At 51.5% G+C, this 22,009-nt stretch overlaps 1 long non-coding RNA gene across 1 annotated transcript in view; it reads right to left on the bottom strand.

Annotated features, from left to right (window-relative positions):
* LOC148138445 (uncharacterized) overlaps positions 1-1,265 on the bottom strand; it is a 28,525-nt gene extending 27,260 nt beyond the window's left edge. Inside the window, exon 1 of the long non-coding RNA XR_015753883.1 lies at positions 1,143-1,265. This is a non-coding gene — a long non-coding RNA (uncharacterized LOC148138445). The remainder of the gene's footprint in view (positions 1-1,142) is intronic.
* Between the last annotated feature and the right edge of the window lie 20,744 nt (positions 1,266-22,009).

Raw genomic sequence — 22,009 nt, forward strand, 5'->3', positions numbered from 1 at the left:
GCTGCCCTGGCCCTTCCAGATGGACGTGCTTGTGGTTTGTAGCTTCCCCAGGTTGACACCCCCTGTTTTTAGGTTTGTCCGATGATGCTCTGGCCGTGCTGTCTTGCACTCTTTGTTGAATACCTGGCCCTAATGGTCATGGTGGAGGTTTGTCAGGCCCTGAGAGAGCGGATCGGTTTTGAATACAGTTCTGCTGCAGCTAACAGCACACAGTGCCTCGAGTTGTTTGATCTGTGATGGTGCCACACGACATGACCGAGTACACCGTCAGAGTTCAGATGGGGCTTTGTCTCTACCGGGACTGTGCAGTGATAATTCTCACCTGCAGCAGGGAGACCGGAGAGGATGAGATGAAGTTTGATTGTCCCTCTTGTTGGTTCCCTCACCATCGGTTGCCCACCCAGTCTGGCAGTAATGTCCTTGAGTCAGTAGCAGTGCTGCTGAGCCACTCCGAGTGATGCCGAAGTCCCCACCCAGAGCACAGTCTGTGCCCTCCCCACTCTCGGTACTTCCTTTTGGTGTTGTTGAACATGGAGGAGCACAGATGCGTCAGCAATGTGGGGGGGGGTTGGCATTTGACCAGATGCTGTGAGACGTCATAGGGTCTATGACATCTGGCAATGCTGAGGACTCCCCAGGGCAGCTCCCTCCCATCTCTACTGAGCCTATCTTACTGGTCCCACAGGGTATACCCAGGGATAGTGAGGACATTGATCCTGTGAGTATGACGATGTCAAACTGTTGACTGAGTCGCCTGGGGGTGGGGGGAGGGGAGGGGGGCAGCTCTCCCCACTTGGCCAGATGTTAGTCATGAGGTGGGTTTTGTTGCTATCTCCGGTGCCCTGACCTGAAGCTGGGTGGTCCTCCCACTTCCAATGCCCTTTGTTGTTACGCCAGTTTGAAACAATGGAGTGGGCTCACTCAGACAGCTCACAGCCAACCAGATGTGGGGCCATGTGGAGGCCGGCCTGAGCAAGCTCAGCAGATATTCTTCCCTAAGGGACAACAGTCAGCTGGATTTGTTTAGACGCCAACCCACTGCAGTACCGCGAGGATCTCTTATTCCCAGCTTTGTGAATGCAATTTCCATTCTAACATCTGCAGCTTGCTCTGGGGATCTGCATTTTTGAAGCAATACTGACCTTGAACGAGTTGGATACGTCCTTTATTTCCGTTGTCAATGCTCCTGAAATGATGTACTGTGAAGGAGATCGACAGAATGGTTAGTATTGATTTGCGGACACGCAAAGACACACAGGGCTGGCGTTATCCACAGAAGCTCAGGCTACATCTCTACAACAACAGCTTCTATTCAGCAACGAGTTTCTCACAGATGGGAAGCTCCTTCCATTCTCTGCGTTCAGTTCGGACACTGCGCCACAGGAAGCGTATATTGGCAACGGCAAAAGATTACAGGGATTTTTAAAAAAAGGCTAAATTCTGAGGAAAGATCACACACTTGTCTGCGGGTGGGAATGGAATCCTGGAATTCTGGTCCAGAGGTAGGGACACCACTACAGAGCCACCAGAACTAGGCCCGTTTTCTGAGATTAGAAGTTTCAGATGTCAACAAAATAAGGTGTTTAAGATGCTTCAGGAGTTGTTGGGAATGACAGAGAGGAACTATTCCCTTCACTGAGGTGACAGATGGCAGTGAATATTGGGATTAGAGTGAGAACCTTCAGGAATGATGTTGGGAAGCAGTTTGTCACAGAAAGGGGAATATAGATCAAGGACTACCCCGCCCCCTCAAAACCAACTGGGGATCACGTAAAGCTTTCAAGATTGAAACTGAGAGATGTTTGTTGAATCAGGGTATTGAAGGAAATGGAGCAAAGTCAGGTAAATGGATTTGAGAACCAGAACTTAAAGTATCTAATTGAGAGGAAGAGGTTCAAGGAGCTGAATGGCCCTCCTCCTGTTCCTGTGGGACAGGCTGGAGAAGGGGCTGAATGGCCTCCTCCTGTTCCTGTGGGACAGGCTAGGGAAGGGGCTGAATGGCCCTCCTCCTGTTCCTGTGGGACAGGCTGGGGAAGGGGCTGAATGGCCCTCCTCCTGTTCCTGTGGGACAGGCTGGGGAAGGGGCTGAATGGCCCTCCTCCTGTTCCTGTGGGACAGTCTGGGGAAGGGGCTGAATGGCCCTCCTCCTGTTCCTGTGGGACAGGCTGGGGAAGGGGCTGAATGGCCTCCTCCTGTTCCTGTGGGACAGGCTGGGGAAGAGGCTGAATGGCCTCCTCCTGTTCCTGTGGGACAGGCTGGGGAAGGGGCTGAATTCACAGGCAGGTGGCATATCAGGCTGTTAGAAACATGTGCTGTATTAGTTTATTCATAATATATCACAGGCCTGTCGCACTCACTCACTAATTCATACAATCTCAGTGATTGCAACACCCAATTGAAATGGAGGTTTGCCCAGGATTCTCTAACCATTTGAAGTGTCAAAGAGGGGCAGATACCCACGTAGATGCACTGTGACATCAGGAAGAGGCCCCTGGGGTTACAGCGCACTGTCTGTGAGACCTTCTGTACCATGAGGTCAGTCACCCTCAGAGGAGCCCATTCCTCACAGTCCACCAGCCAGTGACCAGAGAATTACACCGACAGTACAGCCTGGCACTGTTATCTCACCACTGAGCCTATCTCCCATCCTCCCTCCTCTCTCTCGACATATTGCTTTCACCCTTGTGTGTTTATCTGGTTTCCCCTCAAACACATCAACCCCTCCCGATCAGTGTGAGTTCCCCTTTCTCCCCACTCTCTGGGGAAAAGCGTTTCTCTCTAATTCTCCCAAACTGTTTTTTTTTGGTGATTATCCAGTGTTGACGTCCTCTGCTTTTGTTTCTCCCTCGAACAGGAAACACCCTCTGCCTATCTACTTTGTCAGAACTCTCTTACAGAGGTCTGATATGCCGTCTGCCATGTCATTATTTTCAGACATGGGAAAGATCAGATCGGTACGAGCTGGAAACATCACCGTAAGCTGAGCCAGTGCAAGGATTGAACCCACACAGACTGGTATCGATCTACGTTACACGTCAGTCATCCAGCCAACCGAGCTAACAGATACACCGGGGAGGGTGGAGTGCAGTTAGCTATGTTCAAGTCCTACCTGCTCCAGAGGGGTGTCAGAACCCCTTTGAAGAAGTTGATAAGAAAATAACCACCCTAAGGAATTTCTGGAGCTGAGGTGATTGCTGTCCAACAACGGAAACCATCTTCCTTTGAGCTGGTAGGACTCCATCCAGCAGAGAGGCTCCCCTGGTTACCGTTACCTCCAGTCTGGTTTGGGCTCTTTGATGCCAAACTCCTAACTGTGGCCTCGATATCAATTGCTGTCACTCTCACCACTCCCCCTGAGTCTTCTGTCCACATTTAAACAAAGGTTCAAGCTGAGTGGAGTTGGAACTCGGCATTAGTGAGCAGGTTTTGCCTTTGGAAGTGCCATGGGAGAGCACTGTTAACAATCCCGTCCATCATTTTGCTGATGATATCGCCGAAGCTGAGCTAGTCCTATTGGCCAGCATATCCCTCTAAGGCGAAAGTGAGGCCTGCAGATTAGTGGCTAGATTAGAGTGGTGCTGGAAAAGCACAGCAGGTCTGGCAGCATCCGAGGAGCAGGAAAATTGACGTTTTGGGCAGGAGCCCTTCATCAACCTAGCAAATCCCTCTCAGCCCTTCATATTCAGATACCATCCAGATGCCTTTTAAATGTAATTGTACCAACCTCCACCACCCTCTGGTAGCTTGTTCCGTAGGCACATCACCCTCTGTTTGAAGAAGTTTCCCCAACATCAGTAGTTGGGTGGTTGGATTTGACCTACTTCTGTGCACATACAAGAGGGAGGGAGCGAGAGAGCGAGAGCGAGAGAGAGAGAGAGAGAGAGAGAGAGTGCCCCAGACTGCTACTTGGCTACATTGTGGGTCAGCTCTCTCAACTTGGGCACAAGCCCCCAGATGTTGGTATTGAGGACTTTTACAGAGTCGACAGGACTGTGTTTGCCATTGTTGTTGGGGGTGCCTAGGCCGATGCCACATGGTCATCCAGTTGATTTCCTTTCTTTAGATTCCATTTAAGTTTATGATGGAACTGAATGTACTCTGCGGCCACTTCAGAGGGCAGTTAATGTTCAATTATTGTTGTAGGTCTGAAATCACAGATAGAGCAAACCAGGTAAAGATGGCATGTTTCTATCCCGAAAGAGCATTCGTGAACCCAATGAGATGTTACAACAATCTCCAGTGGTTAGATGATTGGTATTAAGTGAACTTTTAATTGAAGGCTTTATTGAATGCTGCCATTGGTTTTGAACCCATACGCCACCTACAGTTCTGGAGTAATCGTGCAACAACACTACCATTACACTCCCTTTCTTGTCCGTTATTATCTCTCTAGCCTTATCATCAAAAGTACCAAGTTTTGTTTCAGTTATTCTGTTCCTTTCCAACTAACTGCAGAAGCTCTTGCAGTCTACTGTTGTCTTTCCTTGAAAATAATTTTTTTCCAGTGAAATCTTTGTTGTGACTTACAAATATCTCCTTAAATTTCTGCCAATGCACGTTCCTTATTCCTAGTCCACTGTGTAGCCAATCCTGTCTTCATATTCCTCTAACTGTTTTTAGAAAAGTTTAAGATGCTAGTTTTAGACCCAAGTTTCTCACCTGCAAACTGAATGTGCAATTCTATCACGTTATAATCTTTCTTGCCTCGGCTCCTTTACTATGAGACTAATCTTAACTAATCTTAACTCACTTCACTTGACCAGCTCTCAAACAGCCAGTTTTCTGGTCAGTTCCAAACGATATTGTTCCAGGTAACTGGTTAGATGCAATCTATAAACTCAGCTTCAAGGCTATCGTTGCCCAATCTGTAATGAAGATTAAAATTGCCGCTGTATTGCAATCTCTTTCTGCCATTACTCTTGGATTTACACCCTGTCTTACAGCTACGGTCATGGGGCTGTAGAACACTGCCATAAATTTCTTCCATTTATCATTTCTGCTCCTTATTTACCATGACCTTCTAAGTCAAGATCATTTCTCATTGCTGTACGGATCGCGTCCTTTATTAACAGGGCCTCCTCCACTTATGGTTCAGTACGGATCGCGTCCTTTATTAACAGGGCCCCACATCTTCTGGTTCAGTACGGATCACGTCCTTTATTAACAGGGCCCCCCACCTTCTGGTTCAGTACGGATCACGTCCTTTATTAACAGGGCCCCCCACCTTCTGGTTCAGTACAGATCACGTCCTTTATTAACAGGGCCCCCCACCTTCTGATTCAGTAAGGATCACGTCCTTTATTAACAGGGCCCCCCCCACCTTCTGGTTCTGTAAGGATCACGTCCTTTATTAACAGGGCCCCCCCCACCTTCTGGTTCTGTAAGGATCACGTCCTTTATTAACAGGGCCCCCCCACCTTCTGGTTCTGTACGGATCACGTCCTTTATTAACAGGGCCCCCCCACCTTCTGGTTCAATATAGATCGTGTCCTTTATTAACAGGCCCCCCCCACCTTCTGGTTCAGTATAGATCGCGTCCTTTATTAACATGTCCCCCCACCTTCTGGTTCAGTACGGATCGCGTCCTTTATTAACAGGGCCCCCCCCACCTTCTGGTTCAGTACCGATCGCGTCCTTTATTAACAGGGCCCCCCCACCTTCTGGTTCAGTACCGATCGCGCCCTTTATTAATAGGGCCCCCCCACCTACTGATTCTGTACCGATCGCGTCCTTTATTAACAGGGTCCCCCACCTTCTGGTTCTGTATCGATCGTGTCCTTTATTAACAGGGCCCCCCCACTTACTAGTTCTGTATGGATCGCGTCCATTATTAACAGGGCCCCCCCACCTACTGGTTCAGTACGGATCACGTCCTTTATTAACAGGGCCCCCCACCTTCTGGTTCAATATAGATCGTGTCCTTTATTAACAGGCCCCCCCCCAACTTCTGGCTCAGTACGGATCACGTCCTTTATCAACAGGGCCCCCCCACCTACTGGTTCTATACGGATCGCGTCCTTTATTAACAGGGCCCCCTCACCTGCTGGTTCAGTATGGATCGCGTCCTTTATTAACAGAGCCCCCCCCACCTTCTGGTTCAGTACGTTCTTTATTAACAGGGCCCCCCCACCTTCTGGTTCAGTACGGATCACGTTCTTTATTAACAGGGCCTCCCCACCTTCTGGTTCTGTACTGATCGTGTCCTTTATTAACAGGGTCTCCCCACCTATTGGTTCAGTACGGAAGGCATCCTTTATTAACAGGGCCCCCCACCTTCTGTTTCAGGACGGATCGCGTCCTTTATTAACAGGGCCCCCCCACCTACTGGTTCTATACGGATCGCGTCCTTTATTCACAGGGCCTCCCCACCTTCTGGTTCAGTACGGATCGCGTCCTTTATTATCAGGGCCCACCACCTTCTGGTTCAGTACGGATCGTGTCTTTTATTAACAGGGCCCCCCACCTTCTGGTTCAGTACGGATCGTGTCCTTTATTAACAGGGCCCCCCCACCTATTGGTTCTATACGGATCGTGTCCGTTATTAACAGGGCCCCCGCACCTATTGGTTCTATACGGATCGCGTCCTATATTAACAGGGCCCCACCACCTACTGGTTGTATACGGATCACGTCCTTTATTAACAGGGCCCCCCACCTTCCGGTTCAGTACGGATCACGTCCTTTATTAACAGGCCCCCCCCCCACCCCCACCTTCTGGTTCAGTACGGATCGCGTCCTTTATTAACAGGGCCCCACCACCTTCTCGTTCAGTACGGATCGTGTCCTTTATTAACAGGGCCCCCCCACCTTCTGGTTCTGTACGGATCGTGTCCTTTATTAACAGCCCCCCCCCCCCCCCACCTTCTGGTTAAGTACGGATCACGTTCTTTATTAACAGGGCCTCCCCACCTTCTGGTTCAGTACGAATCGTGTCCTCTATTAACAGGGCACCCCCACCTTCTGGTTCTGTACGGATCGTGTCCTTTATTAACTGCCCCCCCACCCCACCTTCTGGTTCAGTACGGATCGCGTCCTTTATTAACAGGGCACCCCCACCCCCACCCCCACCTTCTGGTTCAGTACGGATCGCGTCCTTTATTAATAGGGCCCCCCACCGTCTGGTTCTGTACGGATCACGTCCTTTATTAATAGGGCCCCCCCACCTTCTGGTTCAGTACGGGTCGTGTCCTTTATTAACAGGGCCTCCCCACCATCTGGTTCTGTACAGATCGCGTCCTTTATTCACAGGGTCCCCCCTCCTTCTGGTTCAGTATGGATCGTGTCCTTTATTAACAGGCACCCCCACCTTCTGGTTCAGTACGGATCACGTTCTTTATTAACAGGGCCCCCCACCTTCTGGTTCTGTACTGATCGCGTCCTTTATTAACAGGGTCCCCCCACCTATTGGTTCAGTACGGAACGTGTCCTTTATTCACAGGGCTTCCCCAACTTCTAGTTCAGTACGGATAACGTCCTTTATTAACAGGGCCTCCCACCTTCTGGTTCAGTACGGATCGCGTCCTTTATTAACAGGGCCCCCCCACCTTCTGGTTCTGTACGGATCGCGTCCTTTATTATCAGAGCACCCCCCACCTTCTGGTTCTGTACGGATCGCGTCCTTTATTAGCAGCCCCCCCCCCCCCCACCTTCTGGTTCAGTACGGATCGCGTCCTTTATTAACAGGGCCCCCCCCCACCTTCTGGTTCTGTACGGATCGCGTCCTTTATTATCAGAGCACCCCCCACCTTCTGGTTCTGTACGGATCGCCTCCTTTATTAACAGGCCCCCACCCCCACCCTCTGGTTCAGTACGGATCGCGTCCTTTATTAACAGGGCCCCCCCCACCTTCTGGTTCTGTACGGATCGCGTCCTTTATTAACAGGGCACCCCCATCTTCTGGTTCTGTACGGATCGCCTCCTTTATTAACAGGCCCCCCCCCCACCTTCTGGTTCAGTACGGATCGCGTCCTTTATTAACAGGACTTCCCCACCTTCTCGTTCTGTACAGATCGCGTCCTTTATTAACAGGGCCTCCCCACCTTCTGGTTCAGTACGGATCGCGTCCTTTATTAACTGGGCCTCCCCACCTTCTGCTTCTGTATGGATCGCGTCCTTTATTAACAGGGCACCCCCACCTTCTGGTTCTGTACGGATCGCGTCCTTTATTAATAGGGCCCCCCACCGTCTGGTTCAGTACGGATCGTGTCCTTTATTAACAGGGCCTCCCCACCATCTGGTTCTGTACGGATCACGTCCTTTATTAATAGGGCCCCCCCCCCACCTTCTGGTTCAGTACGGATCGTGTCCTTTATTAACAGGGCCCCCCCACCTTCTGGTTCAGTACGGATCACGTTCTTTATTAACAGGGCCTCCCCACTTTCTGGTTCTGTACTGATCGCGTACTTTATTAACAGGGTCTCCCCACCGATTGGTTCAGTACGGAACGCTTCCTTTATTAACAGGGCCCCCCCACCTTCTGGTTCAGTACGGATCGTGTCCTTTATTAACAGGGCCCCCCACCATCTGGTTCAGTACCGATCACGTCCTTTATTAACAGGGCCTCCCCAAATTCTGGTTCAGTATGGAGCGCATCCTTTATTAACAGGGCCTCCCCAAATTCTGGTTCAGTATGGAGCTCATCCTTTATTAACAGGGCCTCCCCACCTTCTGGTTCAGTACGGATTGCGTCCTTTATTAACAGGCCCCCCCACCTTCTGGTTCAGTACGGATCGCGTCCTTTATTAACAGGGCACCCCCACCTTCTGGTTCAGTATGGATCACGTCCTTTATTAACAGGCCCCCCGTCCCCACCTTCTGGTTCAGTACGGATTGTGTCCTTTATTAACAGGGCCCCCCCACCTTCTGGTTCTGTACGGATCGCGTCCTTTATTAACAGGGCCCCCCCCACCTTCTGGTTCTGTACAGATCGCGTCCTTTATTAACAGGCCTCCCCTCCACCTTCTGGTTCAGTACGGATCACGTTCTTTATTAACAGGGCCTCCCCAAATTCTGGTTCAGTATGGAGCGCATCCTTTATTAACAGGGCCTCCACACCTTCTGGTTCAGTACGGATTGCGTCCTTTATTCACAGGCCCCCCCACCTTCTGGTTCAGTACGGATCGCGTCCTTTATTAACAGCACCCCCCCCCCCCACCTTCTGGTTCTGTACAGATCGCGTCCTTTATTAACAGGGCCCCCCCCACCTTCTGGTTCAGTACGGATCACGTTCCTTATTAACAGGGCCTCCCCACCTTCTGGTTTAGTACAGATCGCGTCCTTTATTAACAGGGCCTCCCCACCTATTGATTCAGTACGGATTGCGTCCTTTATTAACAGGGCCCCCCCACCTTCTGGTTCTGTACTGATCGCGTCCTTTATTAACAGTGTCTCCCCACCTATTGGTTCTGTACGGAACGCGTCCTTTATTAACAGGGCCCCCCCCACCATCTGGTTCTGTGCGGATCGCGTCCTTTATTCACAGGGCCTCCCACCTTCTGGTTCAGTACGGATCACGTCCTTTATTAATAGGGCCCCCCCACCTTCTGGTTCAGTACGGATCGTGTTCTTTATTAACAGGGCTCCCCCACCATCTGGTTCTGTACGGATCGCGTCCTTTATTAATAGGGCCTCCCACCTTCTGGTTCAGTACGGATCACATCCTTTATTAATAGGGCCCCCCCACCTTCTGGTTCAGTACGGATTGAGTCCTTTATTAACAGGGACTCCCCATCATCTGGTTCTGTACGGATCACGTCCTTTATTCACAGGGCCCCCCCACCTTCTGGTTTAGTACCGATCGCATCCTTTCTTAATAGGGCCCCCCCACCTTCTGGTTCTGTACTGATCGCGTCCTTTATTAACAGTGTCTCCCCACCTATTGGTTCAGTACGGAACGCGTCCTTTATTAACAGGGCCCCCCCACCTTCTGGTTCAGTACGGATCGCCTCCTTTATTAACAGGGCCCCCCCACCTTCTGGTTCTGTACGGATCGCGTCCTTTATTAACAGGGCCCCCCCCCCCACCTTCTGGTTCTGTACGGATCGCGTCCTTTTTTCACAGGCCCCCCCCCACCTTCTGGTTCAGTACGGTTCATGTTCTTTATTAACAGGGCCTCCCCACCTTCTGGTTCAGTACGGATCGCGTCCTTTATTAACAGGGCCTCCCCACCTTCTGGTTCAGTACGGATTGCGTCCTTTATTAACAGGGCCCCCCCACCTTCGGGTTCTGTACTGATCGCGTCCTTTATTAACAGGGCCTCCCCAACATCTGGTTGTGTACGGATCGCGTCCTTTATTCACAGTGCCCCCCCCACCTTCTGGTTCAGTATGGATCCTGTCCTTTATTAACATGGCCCCCCCACCTTCTGGTTCAGTACGGATCACGTTCTTTATTAACAGGGCCTCCCCACCTTCTGGTTCTGTACTGATCGCGTCCTTTATTAACAGGGTCTCCCCACCTATTGGTTCAGTACGGAACGCGTCCTTTATTAACAGGGCCCCCCCACCTTCTGGTTCAGTACCGATCGCCTCCTTTATTAACAGGGCCCCCACACCTATTGGTTCAGTACGGATCGTGTCCTTTATTAACAGGGCTTCCCACTTCTGGTTCAGTACGGATCGTGTCCTTTATTAACAGGGCCCCCCACCATCTTGTTCAGTACGGATTGTGTCCTTTATTAACAGGGCTTCCCCACCTTCTGGTTCAGTACCGATCACGTCCTTTATTAACAGGGCCTCCCCAAATTCTGGTTCAGTACGCATCACGTTCTTATTAACAGGCCCCCCTCCACCTTCTGGTTCAGTACGGATCGTGTCCTTTATTAACAGGGCTACCCCTCCTTCTGGTTCAGTACGGATCGCGTCCTTTATTAACAGGGCCTCCCCACCATCTTGTTCAGTACGGATCGTGTCCTTTATTAACAGGGCTCCCCCACCATCTGGTTCTGTGCGGATCGCATCCTTTATTCACAGGGCCTCCCACCTTCTGGTTCAGTACGGATCACGTCCTTTATTAATAGGGCCCCCCCACCTTCTGGTTCAGTACGGATCGTGTTCTTTATTAACAGGGCTCCCCCACCATCTGGTTCTGTACGGATCGCGTCCTTTATTAATAGGGCTTCCCACCTTCTGGTTCAGTATGGATCACGTCCTTTATTAATAGGGCCCCCCCACCTTCTGGTTCAGTACGGATTGAGTCCTTTATTAACAGGGCCTCCCCATCATCTGGTTCTGTACGGATCGCGTCCTTTATTCACAGGGCCCCCCCACCATCTGGTTCAGTATGGATCGCGTCTTTTATTAACAGGGCCCCCCCACCTTCTGGTTTAGTACCGATCGAGTCCTTTATTCACAGGGCCCCCCCACCTTCTGGTTCAGTACGGATCGCGTCCTTTATTAACAGGGCCCCCCCACCTTCTGGTTCAGTACTGATCGTGTTCTTTATTAACAGGGCCCCCCACCATCTTGTTCAGTACGGATCGTGTCCTTTATTAACAGGACCCCCCCACAGCTTCTGGTTCTGTACCAATCGCGTCCTTTATTAACATGGCCCCCCCACCCACTGATTCTGTACCGATCGCGTCCTTTATTAACAGGGCCCCCCCACCTTCTGATTCAGTACGGATCGCGTCCTTTATTAACCGGCCACACCCCAACTACTGGTTCTCTACCGATCGCGTCCTTTATTAACAGGGCACCCCCACCTTCTGGTTCTGTACCGATCGCGTCATTTATTAACAGGGCCCCCCCACTTACTAGTTCTGTATGGATCGGGTCCGTTATTAACAGCGGCCCCCCAACTTCTGGTTCTATATGGATCGTGTCCTTTATTAACAGGCCCCCCCCTACACCTTCTGGTTCAGTACGGATCACGTCCTTTATTATCAGGGCCCCCCCCACCTACTGGTTCTATACGGATCGCGTCCTTTATTAACAGGGCCCCCCCCCCACCTTCTGGTTCTATACGGATCACGTCCTTTATTAACAGGGCCCCCCCCACCTTCTGGTTCAGTATGGATCGGGTCCGTTATTAACAGCGGCCCCCCAACTTCTGGTTCAGTACAGATCGTGTCCTTTATTAACAGGGCCCCCCCACCTACTGGTTCAGTACGGATCGCGTCCTTTATTAACCGGCCACACCCCAACTACTGGTTCTCTACCGATCGCGTCCTTTATTAACAGGGCACCCCCACCTTCTGGTTCTGTACCGATCGCGTCATTTATTAACAGGGCCCCCCCACTTACTAGTTCTGAATGGATCGGGTCCGTTATTAACAGCAGCCCCCCAACTTCTGGTTCTATACGGATCGTGTCCTTTATTAACAGGCCCCCCCCCCACACCTTCTGGTTCAGTACGGATCACGTCCTTTATTATCAGGGCCCCCCCCCACCTTCTGGTTCTATACGGATCGCGTCCTTTATTAACAGGGCCCCCCCAACTTCTGGTTCTGTACGGATCGCGTCCTTTATTAATAGGGCCCCCACCTTCTGGTTCAGTATGGATCCTGTCCTTTATTAACAGGGCCTCCCCACCTTCTGGTTCTGTACTGATCGCGTCCTTTATTAACAGGGCACCCCCACCTTCTGGTTCTGTACGGATCGCGTCCTTTATTAATAGGGCCCCCACCGTCTGGTTCAGTACGGATCGTGTCCTTTATTAACAGGGCCTCCCCACCATCTGGTTCTGTACGGATCACGTCCTTTATTAATAGGGCCCCCCCCCCACCTTCTGGTTCAGTACGGATCGTGTCCTTTATTAACAGGGCCCCCCCACCTTCTGGTTCAGTACGGATCACGTTCTTTATTAACAGGGCCTCCCCACCTTCTGGTTCTGTACTGATCGCGTACTTTATTAACAGGGTCTCCCCACCGATTGGTTTAGTACGGAACGCGTCCTTTATTAACAGGGCCCCCCCACCTTCTGGTTCAGTATGGAGCTCATCCTTTATTAACAGGGCCCCCCACCATCTGGTTCAGTACCGATCACGTCCTTTATTAACAGGGCCTCCCCAAATTCTGGTTCAGTATGGAGCGCATCCTTTATTAACAGGGCCTCCCCAAATTCTGGTTCAGTATGGAGCTCATCCTTTATTAACAGGGCCTCCCCACCTTCTGGTTCAGTACGGATTGCGTCCTTTATTAACAGGCCCCCCCACCTTCTGGTTCAGTACGGATCGCGTCCTTTATTAACAGGGCACCCCCACCTTCTGGTTCAGTATGGATCACGTCCTTTATTAACAGGCCCCCCCCCCACCTTCTGGTTCAGTACGGATTGTGTCCTTTATTAACAGGGCCCCCCCACCTTCTGGTTCAGTACGGATCACGTTCTTTATTAACAGGGCCTCCCCAAATTCTGGTTCAGTATGGAGCGCATCCTTTATTAACAGGCCCCCCCAACTTCTGGTTCAGTACGGATCGCGTCCTTTATTAACAGGGCACCCCCACCTTCTGGTTCAGTACGGATCACGTCCTTTATTAACAGCCCCCCCCCCCCCACCTTCTGGTTCTGTACGGATCGCGTCCTTTATTAACAGGGCCCCCCCCACCTTCTGGTTCAGTACGGATCACGTTCCTTATTAACGGGGCCTCCCCACCTTCTGGTTTAGTACAGATCACGTCCTTTATTAACAGGGCCTCCCCAAATTCTGGTTCAGTATGGAGCTCATCCTTTATTAACAGGGCCTCCCCACCTTCTGGTTCAGTACGGATTGCGTCCTTTATTAACAGGCCCCCCACCTTCTGGTTCAGTACGGATCGCGTCCTTTATTAACAGGGCACCCCCACCTTCTGGTTCAGTATGGATCACGTCCTTTATTAACAGGCCCCCCCCCCCACCTTCTGGTTCAGTACGGATTGTGTCCTTTATTAACAGGGCCCCCCCACCTTCTGGTTCTGTACGGATCGCGTCCTTTATTAACAGGGCCCCCCCCACCTTCTGGTTCTGTACGGATCGCGTCCTTTATTAACAGGCCTCCCCTCCACCTTCTGGTTCAGTACGGATCACGTTCTTTATTAACAGGGCCTCCCCAAATTCTGGTTCAGTATGGAGCGCATCCTTTATTAACAGGGCCTCCACACCTTCTGGTTCAGTACGGATTGCGTCCTTTATTCACAGGCCCCCCCACCTTCTGGTTCAGTACGGATCGCGTCCTTTATTAACAGGGCACCCCCACCTTCTGGTTCAGTACGGATCACGTCCTTTATTAACAGCCCCCCCCCCCCCCCCCCCCCACCTTCTGATTCTGTACGGATCGCGTCCTTTATTAACAGGGCCCCCCCCACCTTCTGGTTCAGTACGGATCACGTTCCTTATTAACAGGGCCTCCCCACCTTCTGGTTTAGTACAGATCGCGTCCTTTATTAACAGGGCCTCCCCACCTATTGATTCAGTACGGATTGCGTCCTTTATTAACAGGGCCCCCCCACCTTCTGGTTCTGTACTGATCGCGTCCTTTATTAACAGTGTCTCCCCACCTATTGGTTCAGTACGGAACGCGTCCTTTATTAACAGGGCACCCCCCACCATCTGGTTCTGTACGGATCGCGTCCTTTATTAATAGGGCCTCCCACCTTCTGGTTCAGTACGGATCACATCCTTTATTAATAGGGCCCCCCCACCTTCTGGTTCAGTACGGATTGAGTCCTTTATTAACAGGGCCTCCCCATCATCTGGTTCTGTACGGATCACGTCCTTTATTCACAGGGCCCCCCCACCTTCTGGTTTAGTACCGATCGCATCCTTTCTTAATAGGGCCCCCCTACCTTCTGGTTCTGTACTGATCGCGTCCTTTATTAACAGGGTCCCCCCACCTATTGGTTCAGTACGGAACGTGTCCTTTATTCACAGGGCTTCCCCACCTTCTAGTTCAGTACCGATCACGTCCTTTATTAACAGGGCCTCCCCAAATTCTGGTTCAGTATGGAGCGCATCCTTTATTAACAGTGCCTCCCCACCTTCTGGTCCAGTACGGATTGCGTCCTTTATTAACAGGCCCCCCCCCACGTTTGGTTCAGTACGGATCTCGTCCTTTATTAACAGGGCATCCCCACCTTCTGGTTCAGTACGGATAACGTCCTTTATTAACAGGCCCCCCCCCCCACCTTCTGGTTCAGTACGGATTCACTCCTTTATTAACAGGGCCCCCCCACCTTCTGGTTCTGTACGGATCGCGTCCTTTATTAACAGGGCCCCCCCCACCTTCTGGTTCTGTACGGATCGCGTCCTTTATTAGCAGCCCCCCCCCCCCCCCACCTTCTGGTTCTGTACGGATCGCGTCCTTTATTAACAGGCCTCCCCCCCACCATCTGGTTCTGTACGGATCGCGTCCTTTATTAACAGGCCCCCCCCCCCCCCACCTTCTGCTTCAGTACGGATCACGTCCTTTATTAACAGGGCCTCCCCACCTTCTGGTTCTGTACGGATCGCGTCCTTTATTAACAGGGCATCCCCACCTTCTGGTTCTGTACGGATCGCCTCCTTTATTAACAGCCCCCCCCCCCCCCACCTTCTGGTTCAGTACGGATCGCGTCCTTTATTAACAGGGCCTCCCCACCATCTGGTTCAGTACGGATCGCGTCCTTTATTAACTGGGCCTCCCCACCTTCTGCTTCTGTATGGATCGCGTCCTTTATTAACAGGGCACCCCCACCTTCTGGTTCTGTACGGATCGCGTCCTTTATTTATAGGGCCCCCCACCGTCTGGTTCAGTACGGATCGTGTCCTTTATTAACAGGGCCTCCCCGCCATCTGGTTCTGTACGGATCACGTCCTTTATTAATAGGGCCCCCCCCCACCTTCTGGTTCAGTACGGTTCGTGTTCTTTATTAACAGGGCCTCCCCACCATCTGGTTCTGTACGGATCGCGTCCTATATTCACAGTGCCCCCCCACCTTCTGGTTCAGTATGGATCCTGTCCATTATTAACAGGGCCCCCCCCACCTTCTGGTTCAGTACGGATCACGTTCTTTATTAACAGGACCTCCCCACCTTCTGGTTCTGTACTGATCGCGTACTTTATTAACAGGGTCTCCCCACCTATTGGTTCAGTACGGAACGCGTCCTTTATTAACAGGGCCCCCCCACCTTCTGGTTCAGTACGGATCGTGTCCTTTATTAACAGGGCCCCCCACCATCTGGTTCAGTACCGATCACGTCCTTTATTAACAGGGCCTCCCCAAATTCTGGTTCAGTATGGAGCGCATCCTTTATTAACAGGGCCTCCCCAAATTCTGGTTCAGTATGGAGCTCATCCTTTATTAACAGGGCCTCCCCACCTTCTGGTTCAGTACGGATTGCGTCCTTTATTAACAGGCCCCCCCACCTTCTGGTTCAGTACGGATCGCGTCCTTTATTAACAGGGCACCCCCACCTTCTGGTTCAGTATGGATCACGTGCTTTATTAAGAGGCCCCCCCCCCCCCACCTTCTGGTTCAGTACGGATCATGTCCTTTATTACCAGGGCCCCCCCACCTTCTGGTTCTGTACGGATCGCGTCCTTTATTAACAGGCCTCCCCTCCACCTTCTGGTTCAGTACGGATCACGTTCTTTATTAACAGGGCCTCCCCAAATTCTGGTTCAGTATGGAGCGCATCCTTTATTAACAGGGCCTCCCCACCTTCTGGTTCAGTATGGATTGCGTCCTTTATTAACAGGCCCTCCCACCTTCTGGTTCAGTACGGATCGCGTCCTTTATTAACAGGGCACCCCCACCTTCTGGTTCAGTACGGATCACATCCTTTATTAACAGCACCCCCCCCCCCCCCCCACCTTCTGGTTCAGTACGGATCGCGTCCTTTATTAACAGGGCACCCCCACCTTCTGGTTCAGTACGGATCACGTCCTTTATTAACAGCCCCCCCCCCCCACCTTCTGGTTCTGTACGGATCGCGTCCTTTATTAACAGGGCCCCCCCCACCTTCTGGTTCAGTACGGATCACGTTCCTTATTAACAGGGCCTCCCCACCTTCTGGTTTAGTACAGATCGCGTCCTTTATTAACAGGGCCTCCCCACCTATTGATTCAGTACGGATTGCGTCCTTTATTAACAGGGCCCCCCCACCTTCTGGTTCTGTACTGATCGCGTCCTTTATTAACAGTGTCTCCCCACGTATTGGTTCAGTACGGAACGCGTCCTTTATTAACAGGGCCCCCCCCACCATCTGGTTCTGTACGGATTGCGTCCTTTATTAATAGGGCCTCCCACCTTCTGGTTCAGTACGGATCACATCCTTTATTAATAGGGCCCCCCCACCTTCTGGTTCAGTACGGATTGAGTCCTTTATTAACAGGGCCTCCCCATCATCTGGTTCTGTACGGATCACGTCCTTTATTCACAGGGCCCCCCCACCTTCTGGTTTAGTACCGATCGCATCCTTTCTTAATAGGGCCCCCACACCTTCTGGTTCTGTACGGATCGCGTCCTTTATTAACAGCCCCCCCCCCCCCCACCTTCTGGTTCAGTACGGTTCACGTTCTTTATTAACAGGGCCTCCCCACCTTCTGGTTCAGTACGGATCGTGTCCTTTATTAACAGGGCCTCCCCACCTTCTGGTTCAGTACGGATTGCGTCCTTTATTAAGAGGGCCCCCCCACCTTCGGGTTCTGTACTGATCGCGTCCTTTATTAACAGGGCCTCCCCAACATCTGGTTGTGTACGGATCGCGTCCTTTATTCACAGTGCCCCCCCACCTTCTGGTTCAGAATGGATCCTGTCCTTTAATAACATGGCCCCCCCACCTTCTGGATCAGTACGGATCATGTTCTTTATTAACAGGGCCTCCCCACCTTCTGGTTCTGTACTGATCGCGTCCTTTATTAACAGGGTCTCCCCACCTATTGGTTCAGTACGGAACGCATCCTTTATTAACAGGGCCCCCCCACCTTCTGGTTCAGTACCGATCGCCTCCTTTATTAACAGGGCCCCCACACCTATTGGTTCAGTACGGATCGTGTCCTTTATTAACAGGGCTTCCCACTTCTGGTTCAGTACGGATCGTGTCCTTTATTAACAGGACCCCCCACCATCTTGTTCAGTACGGATCGTGTCCTTTATTAACAGGGCTTCCCCACCTTCTGGTTCAGTACCGATCACGTCCTTTATTAACAGGGCCTCCCCAAATTCTGGTTCAGTACGCATCACGTTCTTATTAACAGGCCCCCCTCCACCTTCTGGTTCAGTACGGATCGTGTCCTTTATTAACAGGGCCCCCCACCATCTTGTTCAGTACGGATCGTGTCCTTTATTAACAGGGCTTCCCCACCTTCTGGTTCAGTACCGATCACGTCCTTTATTAACAGGGCCTCCCCAAATTCTGGTTCAGTACGCATCACGTTCTTATTAACAGGCCCCCCTCCACCTTCTGGTTCAGTACGGATCGTGTCCTTTATTAACAGGGCTACCCCTCCTTCTGGTTCAGTACGGATCGCGTCCTTTATTAACAGGGCCTCCCCACCATCTTGTTCAGTACGGATCGTGTCCTTTATTAACAGGGCCCCCCCACCTTCTGGTTCAGTACCGATCGCCTCCTTTATTAACAGGGCCCCCACACCTATTGGTTCATTACGGATCGTGTCCTTTATTAACAGGGCTTCCCACTTCTGGTTCAGTACGGATCGTGTCCTTTATTAACAGGGCCCCCCACCATCTTGTTCAGTACGGATCGTGTCCTTTATTAACAGGGCTTCCCCACCTTCTGGTTCAGTACCGATCACGTCCTTTATTAACAGGGCCTCCCCAAATTCTGGTTCAGTACGCATCACGTTCTTATTAACAGGCCCCCCTCCACCTTCTGGTTCAGTACGGATCGTGTCCTTTATTAACAGGGCTACCCCTCCTTCTGGTTCAGTACGGATCGCGTCCTTTATTAACAGGGCCTCCCCACCATCTTGTTCAGTACGGATCGTGTCCTTTATTAACAGGGCTCCCCCACCATCTGGTTCTGTGCGGATCGCGTCCTTTATTCACAGGGCCTCCCACCTTCTGGTTCAGTACGGATCACGTCCTTTATTAATAGGGCCCCCCCACCTTCTGGTTCAGTACGGATCGTGTTCTTTATTAACAGGGCTCCCCCACCATCTGGTTCTGTACGGATCGCGTCCTTTATTAATAGGGCCTCCCACCTTCTGGTTCAGTACGGATCACATCCTTTATTAATAGGGCCCCCCCACCTTCTGGTTCAGTACGGATTGAGTCCTTTATTAACAGGGCCTCCCCATCATCTGGTTCTGTACGGATCACGTCCTTTATTCACAGGGCCCCCCCACCTTCTGGTTTAGTACCGATCGCATCCTTTCTTAATAGGGCCCCCACACCTATTGGTTCAGTATGGATCGCGTCCTTTATTAACAGGGCCCCCCCACCTTCTGGTTCAGTACGGATTGCGTCCTTTATTAACAGAGCCCCCCCACCTTCTGGTTCAGTACGGATCGTGTCCTTTATTAACAGGGCGCCCCCACTTTCTGGTTCAGTACGGATCGTGTTCTTTATTAACAGGGCCCCCCACCATCTTGTTCAGTACGGATCGTGTCCTTTACTAACAGGACCCCCCCACAGCTTCTGGTTCTGTACCGATCGCGTCCTTTATTAACAGGGCCCCCCCACCTACTGATTCTGTACCGATCGCGTCCTTTATTAAGAGGGCCCCCCCACCTTCTGATTCAGTACGGATCGTCTCCTTTATTAACCGGCCACACCCCAACTACTGGTTCTCTACCGATCGCGTCCTTTATTAACAGGGCACCCCCACCTTCTGGTTCTGTACGGATCGTGTCCTTTATTAACAGGCCCCCCCCCACTTTCTGGTTAAGTACGGATCACGTTCTTTATTAACAGGGCACCCCCACCTTCTGGTTCTGTACGGATCGTGTCCTTTATTAACAGGCCCCCCCCCCCACTTTCTGGTTAAGTACGGATCACGTTCTTTATTAACAGGGCCTCCCCACCTTCTGGTTCAGTACGAATCGTGTCCTCTATTAACAGGGCACCCCCACCTTCTGGTTCTGTGCGGATCGCGTCCTTTATTCACAGGGCCTCCCACCTTCTGGTTCAGTACGGATCACGTCCTTTATTAATAGGGCCCCCCCACCTTCTGGTTCAGTACGGATCGTGTTCTTTATTAACAGGGCTCCCCCACCATCTGGTTCTGTACGGATCGCGTCCTTTATTAATAGGGCCTCCCACCTTCTGGTTCAGTACGGATCACATCCTTTATTAATAGGGCCCCCCCACCTTCTGGTTCTGTACGGATTGAGTCCTTTATTAACAGGGCCTCCCCATCACCTGGTTCTGTACGGATCACGTCCTTTATTCACAGGGCCCCCCCACCTTCTGGTTTAGTACCGATCGCATCCTTTCTTAATAGGGCCCCCTACACCTATTGGTTCAGTATGGATCGCGTCCTTTATTAACAGGGCCCCCCCACCTTCTGGTTCAGTACGGATTGCGTCCTTTATTAACAGAGCCCCCCCACCTTCTGGTTCAGTACGGATCGAGTCCTTTATTCACAGGGCCCCCCCACCTTCTGGTTCAGTACGGATCGTGTCCTTTATTAACAGGGCGCCCCCACTTTCTGGTTCAGTACGGATCGTGTTCTTTATTAACAGGGCCCCCCACCATCTTGTTCAGTACGGATCGTGTCCTTTACTAACAGGACCCCCCCACAGCTTCTGGTTCTGTACCGATCGCGTCCTTTATTAACAGGGCCCCCCCACCTACTGATTCTGTACCGATCGCGTCCTTTATTAACAGGGCCCCCCCACCTTCTGATTCAGTACGGATCGCGTCCTTTATTAACCGGCCACACCCCAACTACTGGTTCTCTACCGATCGCGTCCTTTATTAACAGGGCACCCCCACCTTCTGGTTCTGTACGGATCGTGTCCTTTATTAACAGGCCCCCCCCCCCCACTTTCTGGTTAAGTACGGATCACGTTCTTTATTAACAGGGCACCCCCACCTTCTGGTTCTGTACGGATCGTGTCCTTTATTAACAGGCCCCCCCCCACTTTCTGGTTAAGTACGGATCACGTTCTTTATTAACAGGGCCTCCCCACCTTCTGGTTCAGTACGAATCGTGTCCTCTATTAACAGGGCACCCCCACCTTCTGGTTCTGTACGGATCGTCTCCTTTATTAACAGGCACCCCCCCACCTTCGGCTTCTGTATGGATCGCGTCCTTTATTAACAGGGCACCCCCACCTTCTGGTTCTGTACGGATCGTGTCCTTTATTAACAGGCCCCCCCCCCACCTTCTGGTCAGTACGGATCGTGTCCTTTATTAACAGGGCCTCCCCACCTTCTGCTTCTGTATGGATCGCGTCCTTTATTACCAGGGCCTCCCCACCATCTGGTTCTGTACGGATCGCGTCCTTTATTAATAGGGCCCCCCACCGTCTGGTTCTGTACGGATCACGTCCTTCATTAATAGGGCCCCCCCACCTTCTGGTTCAGAACGGGTCGTGTCCTTTATTAACAGGGCCTCCCCACCATCTGGTTCTGTACAGATCGCGTCCTTTATTCACAGGGCCCCCCTCCTTCTGGTTCAGTATGGATCGTGTCCTTTATTAACAGGCCCCCCCACCTTCTGGTTCAGTACGGATCACGTTCTTTATTAACAGGGCCCCCTATCTTCTGGTTCTGTACTGATCGCGTCCTTTATTAACAGGGTCCCCCCACCTATTGGTTCAGTACGGAACGTGTCCTTTATTCACAGGGCTTCCCCACCTTCTAGTTCAGTACCGATCACGTCCTTTATTAACAGGGCCTCCCCAAATTCTGGTTCAGTATGGAGCGCATCCTTTATTAACAGTGCCTCCCCACCTTCTGGTCCAGTACGGATTGCGTCCTTTATTAACAGGCCCCCCCCCCACGTTCTGGTTCAGTACGGATCTCGTCCTTTATTAACAGGGCATCCCCACCTTCTGGTTCAGTACGGATAACGTCCTTTATTAACAGGCCCCCCCCACCACCTTCTGGTTCAGTACGGATTCACTCCTTTATTAACAGGGCCCCCCC

The sequence above is a fragment of the Chiloscyllium plagiosum genome, unplaced genomic scaffold, assembly GCF_037043375.1.
Source record: "Chiloscyllium plagiosum isolate Xiang-an unplaced genomic scaffold, Cpla_swu_hap1 HiC_scaffold_40, whole genome shotgun sequence".
In the NCBI taxonomy this organism is placed as follows: Eukaryota; Metazoa; Chordata; class Chondrichthyes; order Orectolobiformes; family Hemiscylliidae; genus Chiloscyllium; species Chiloscyllium plagiosum.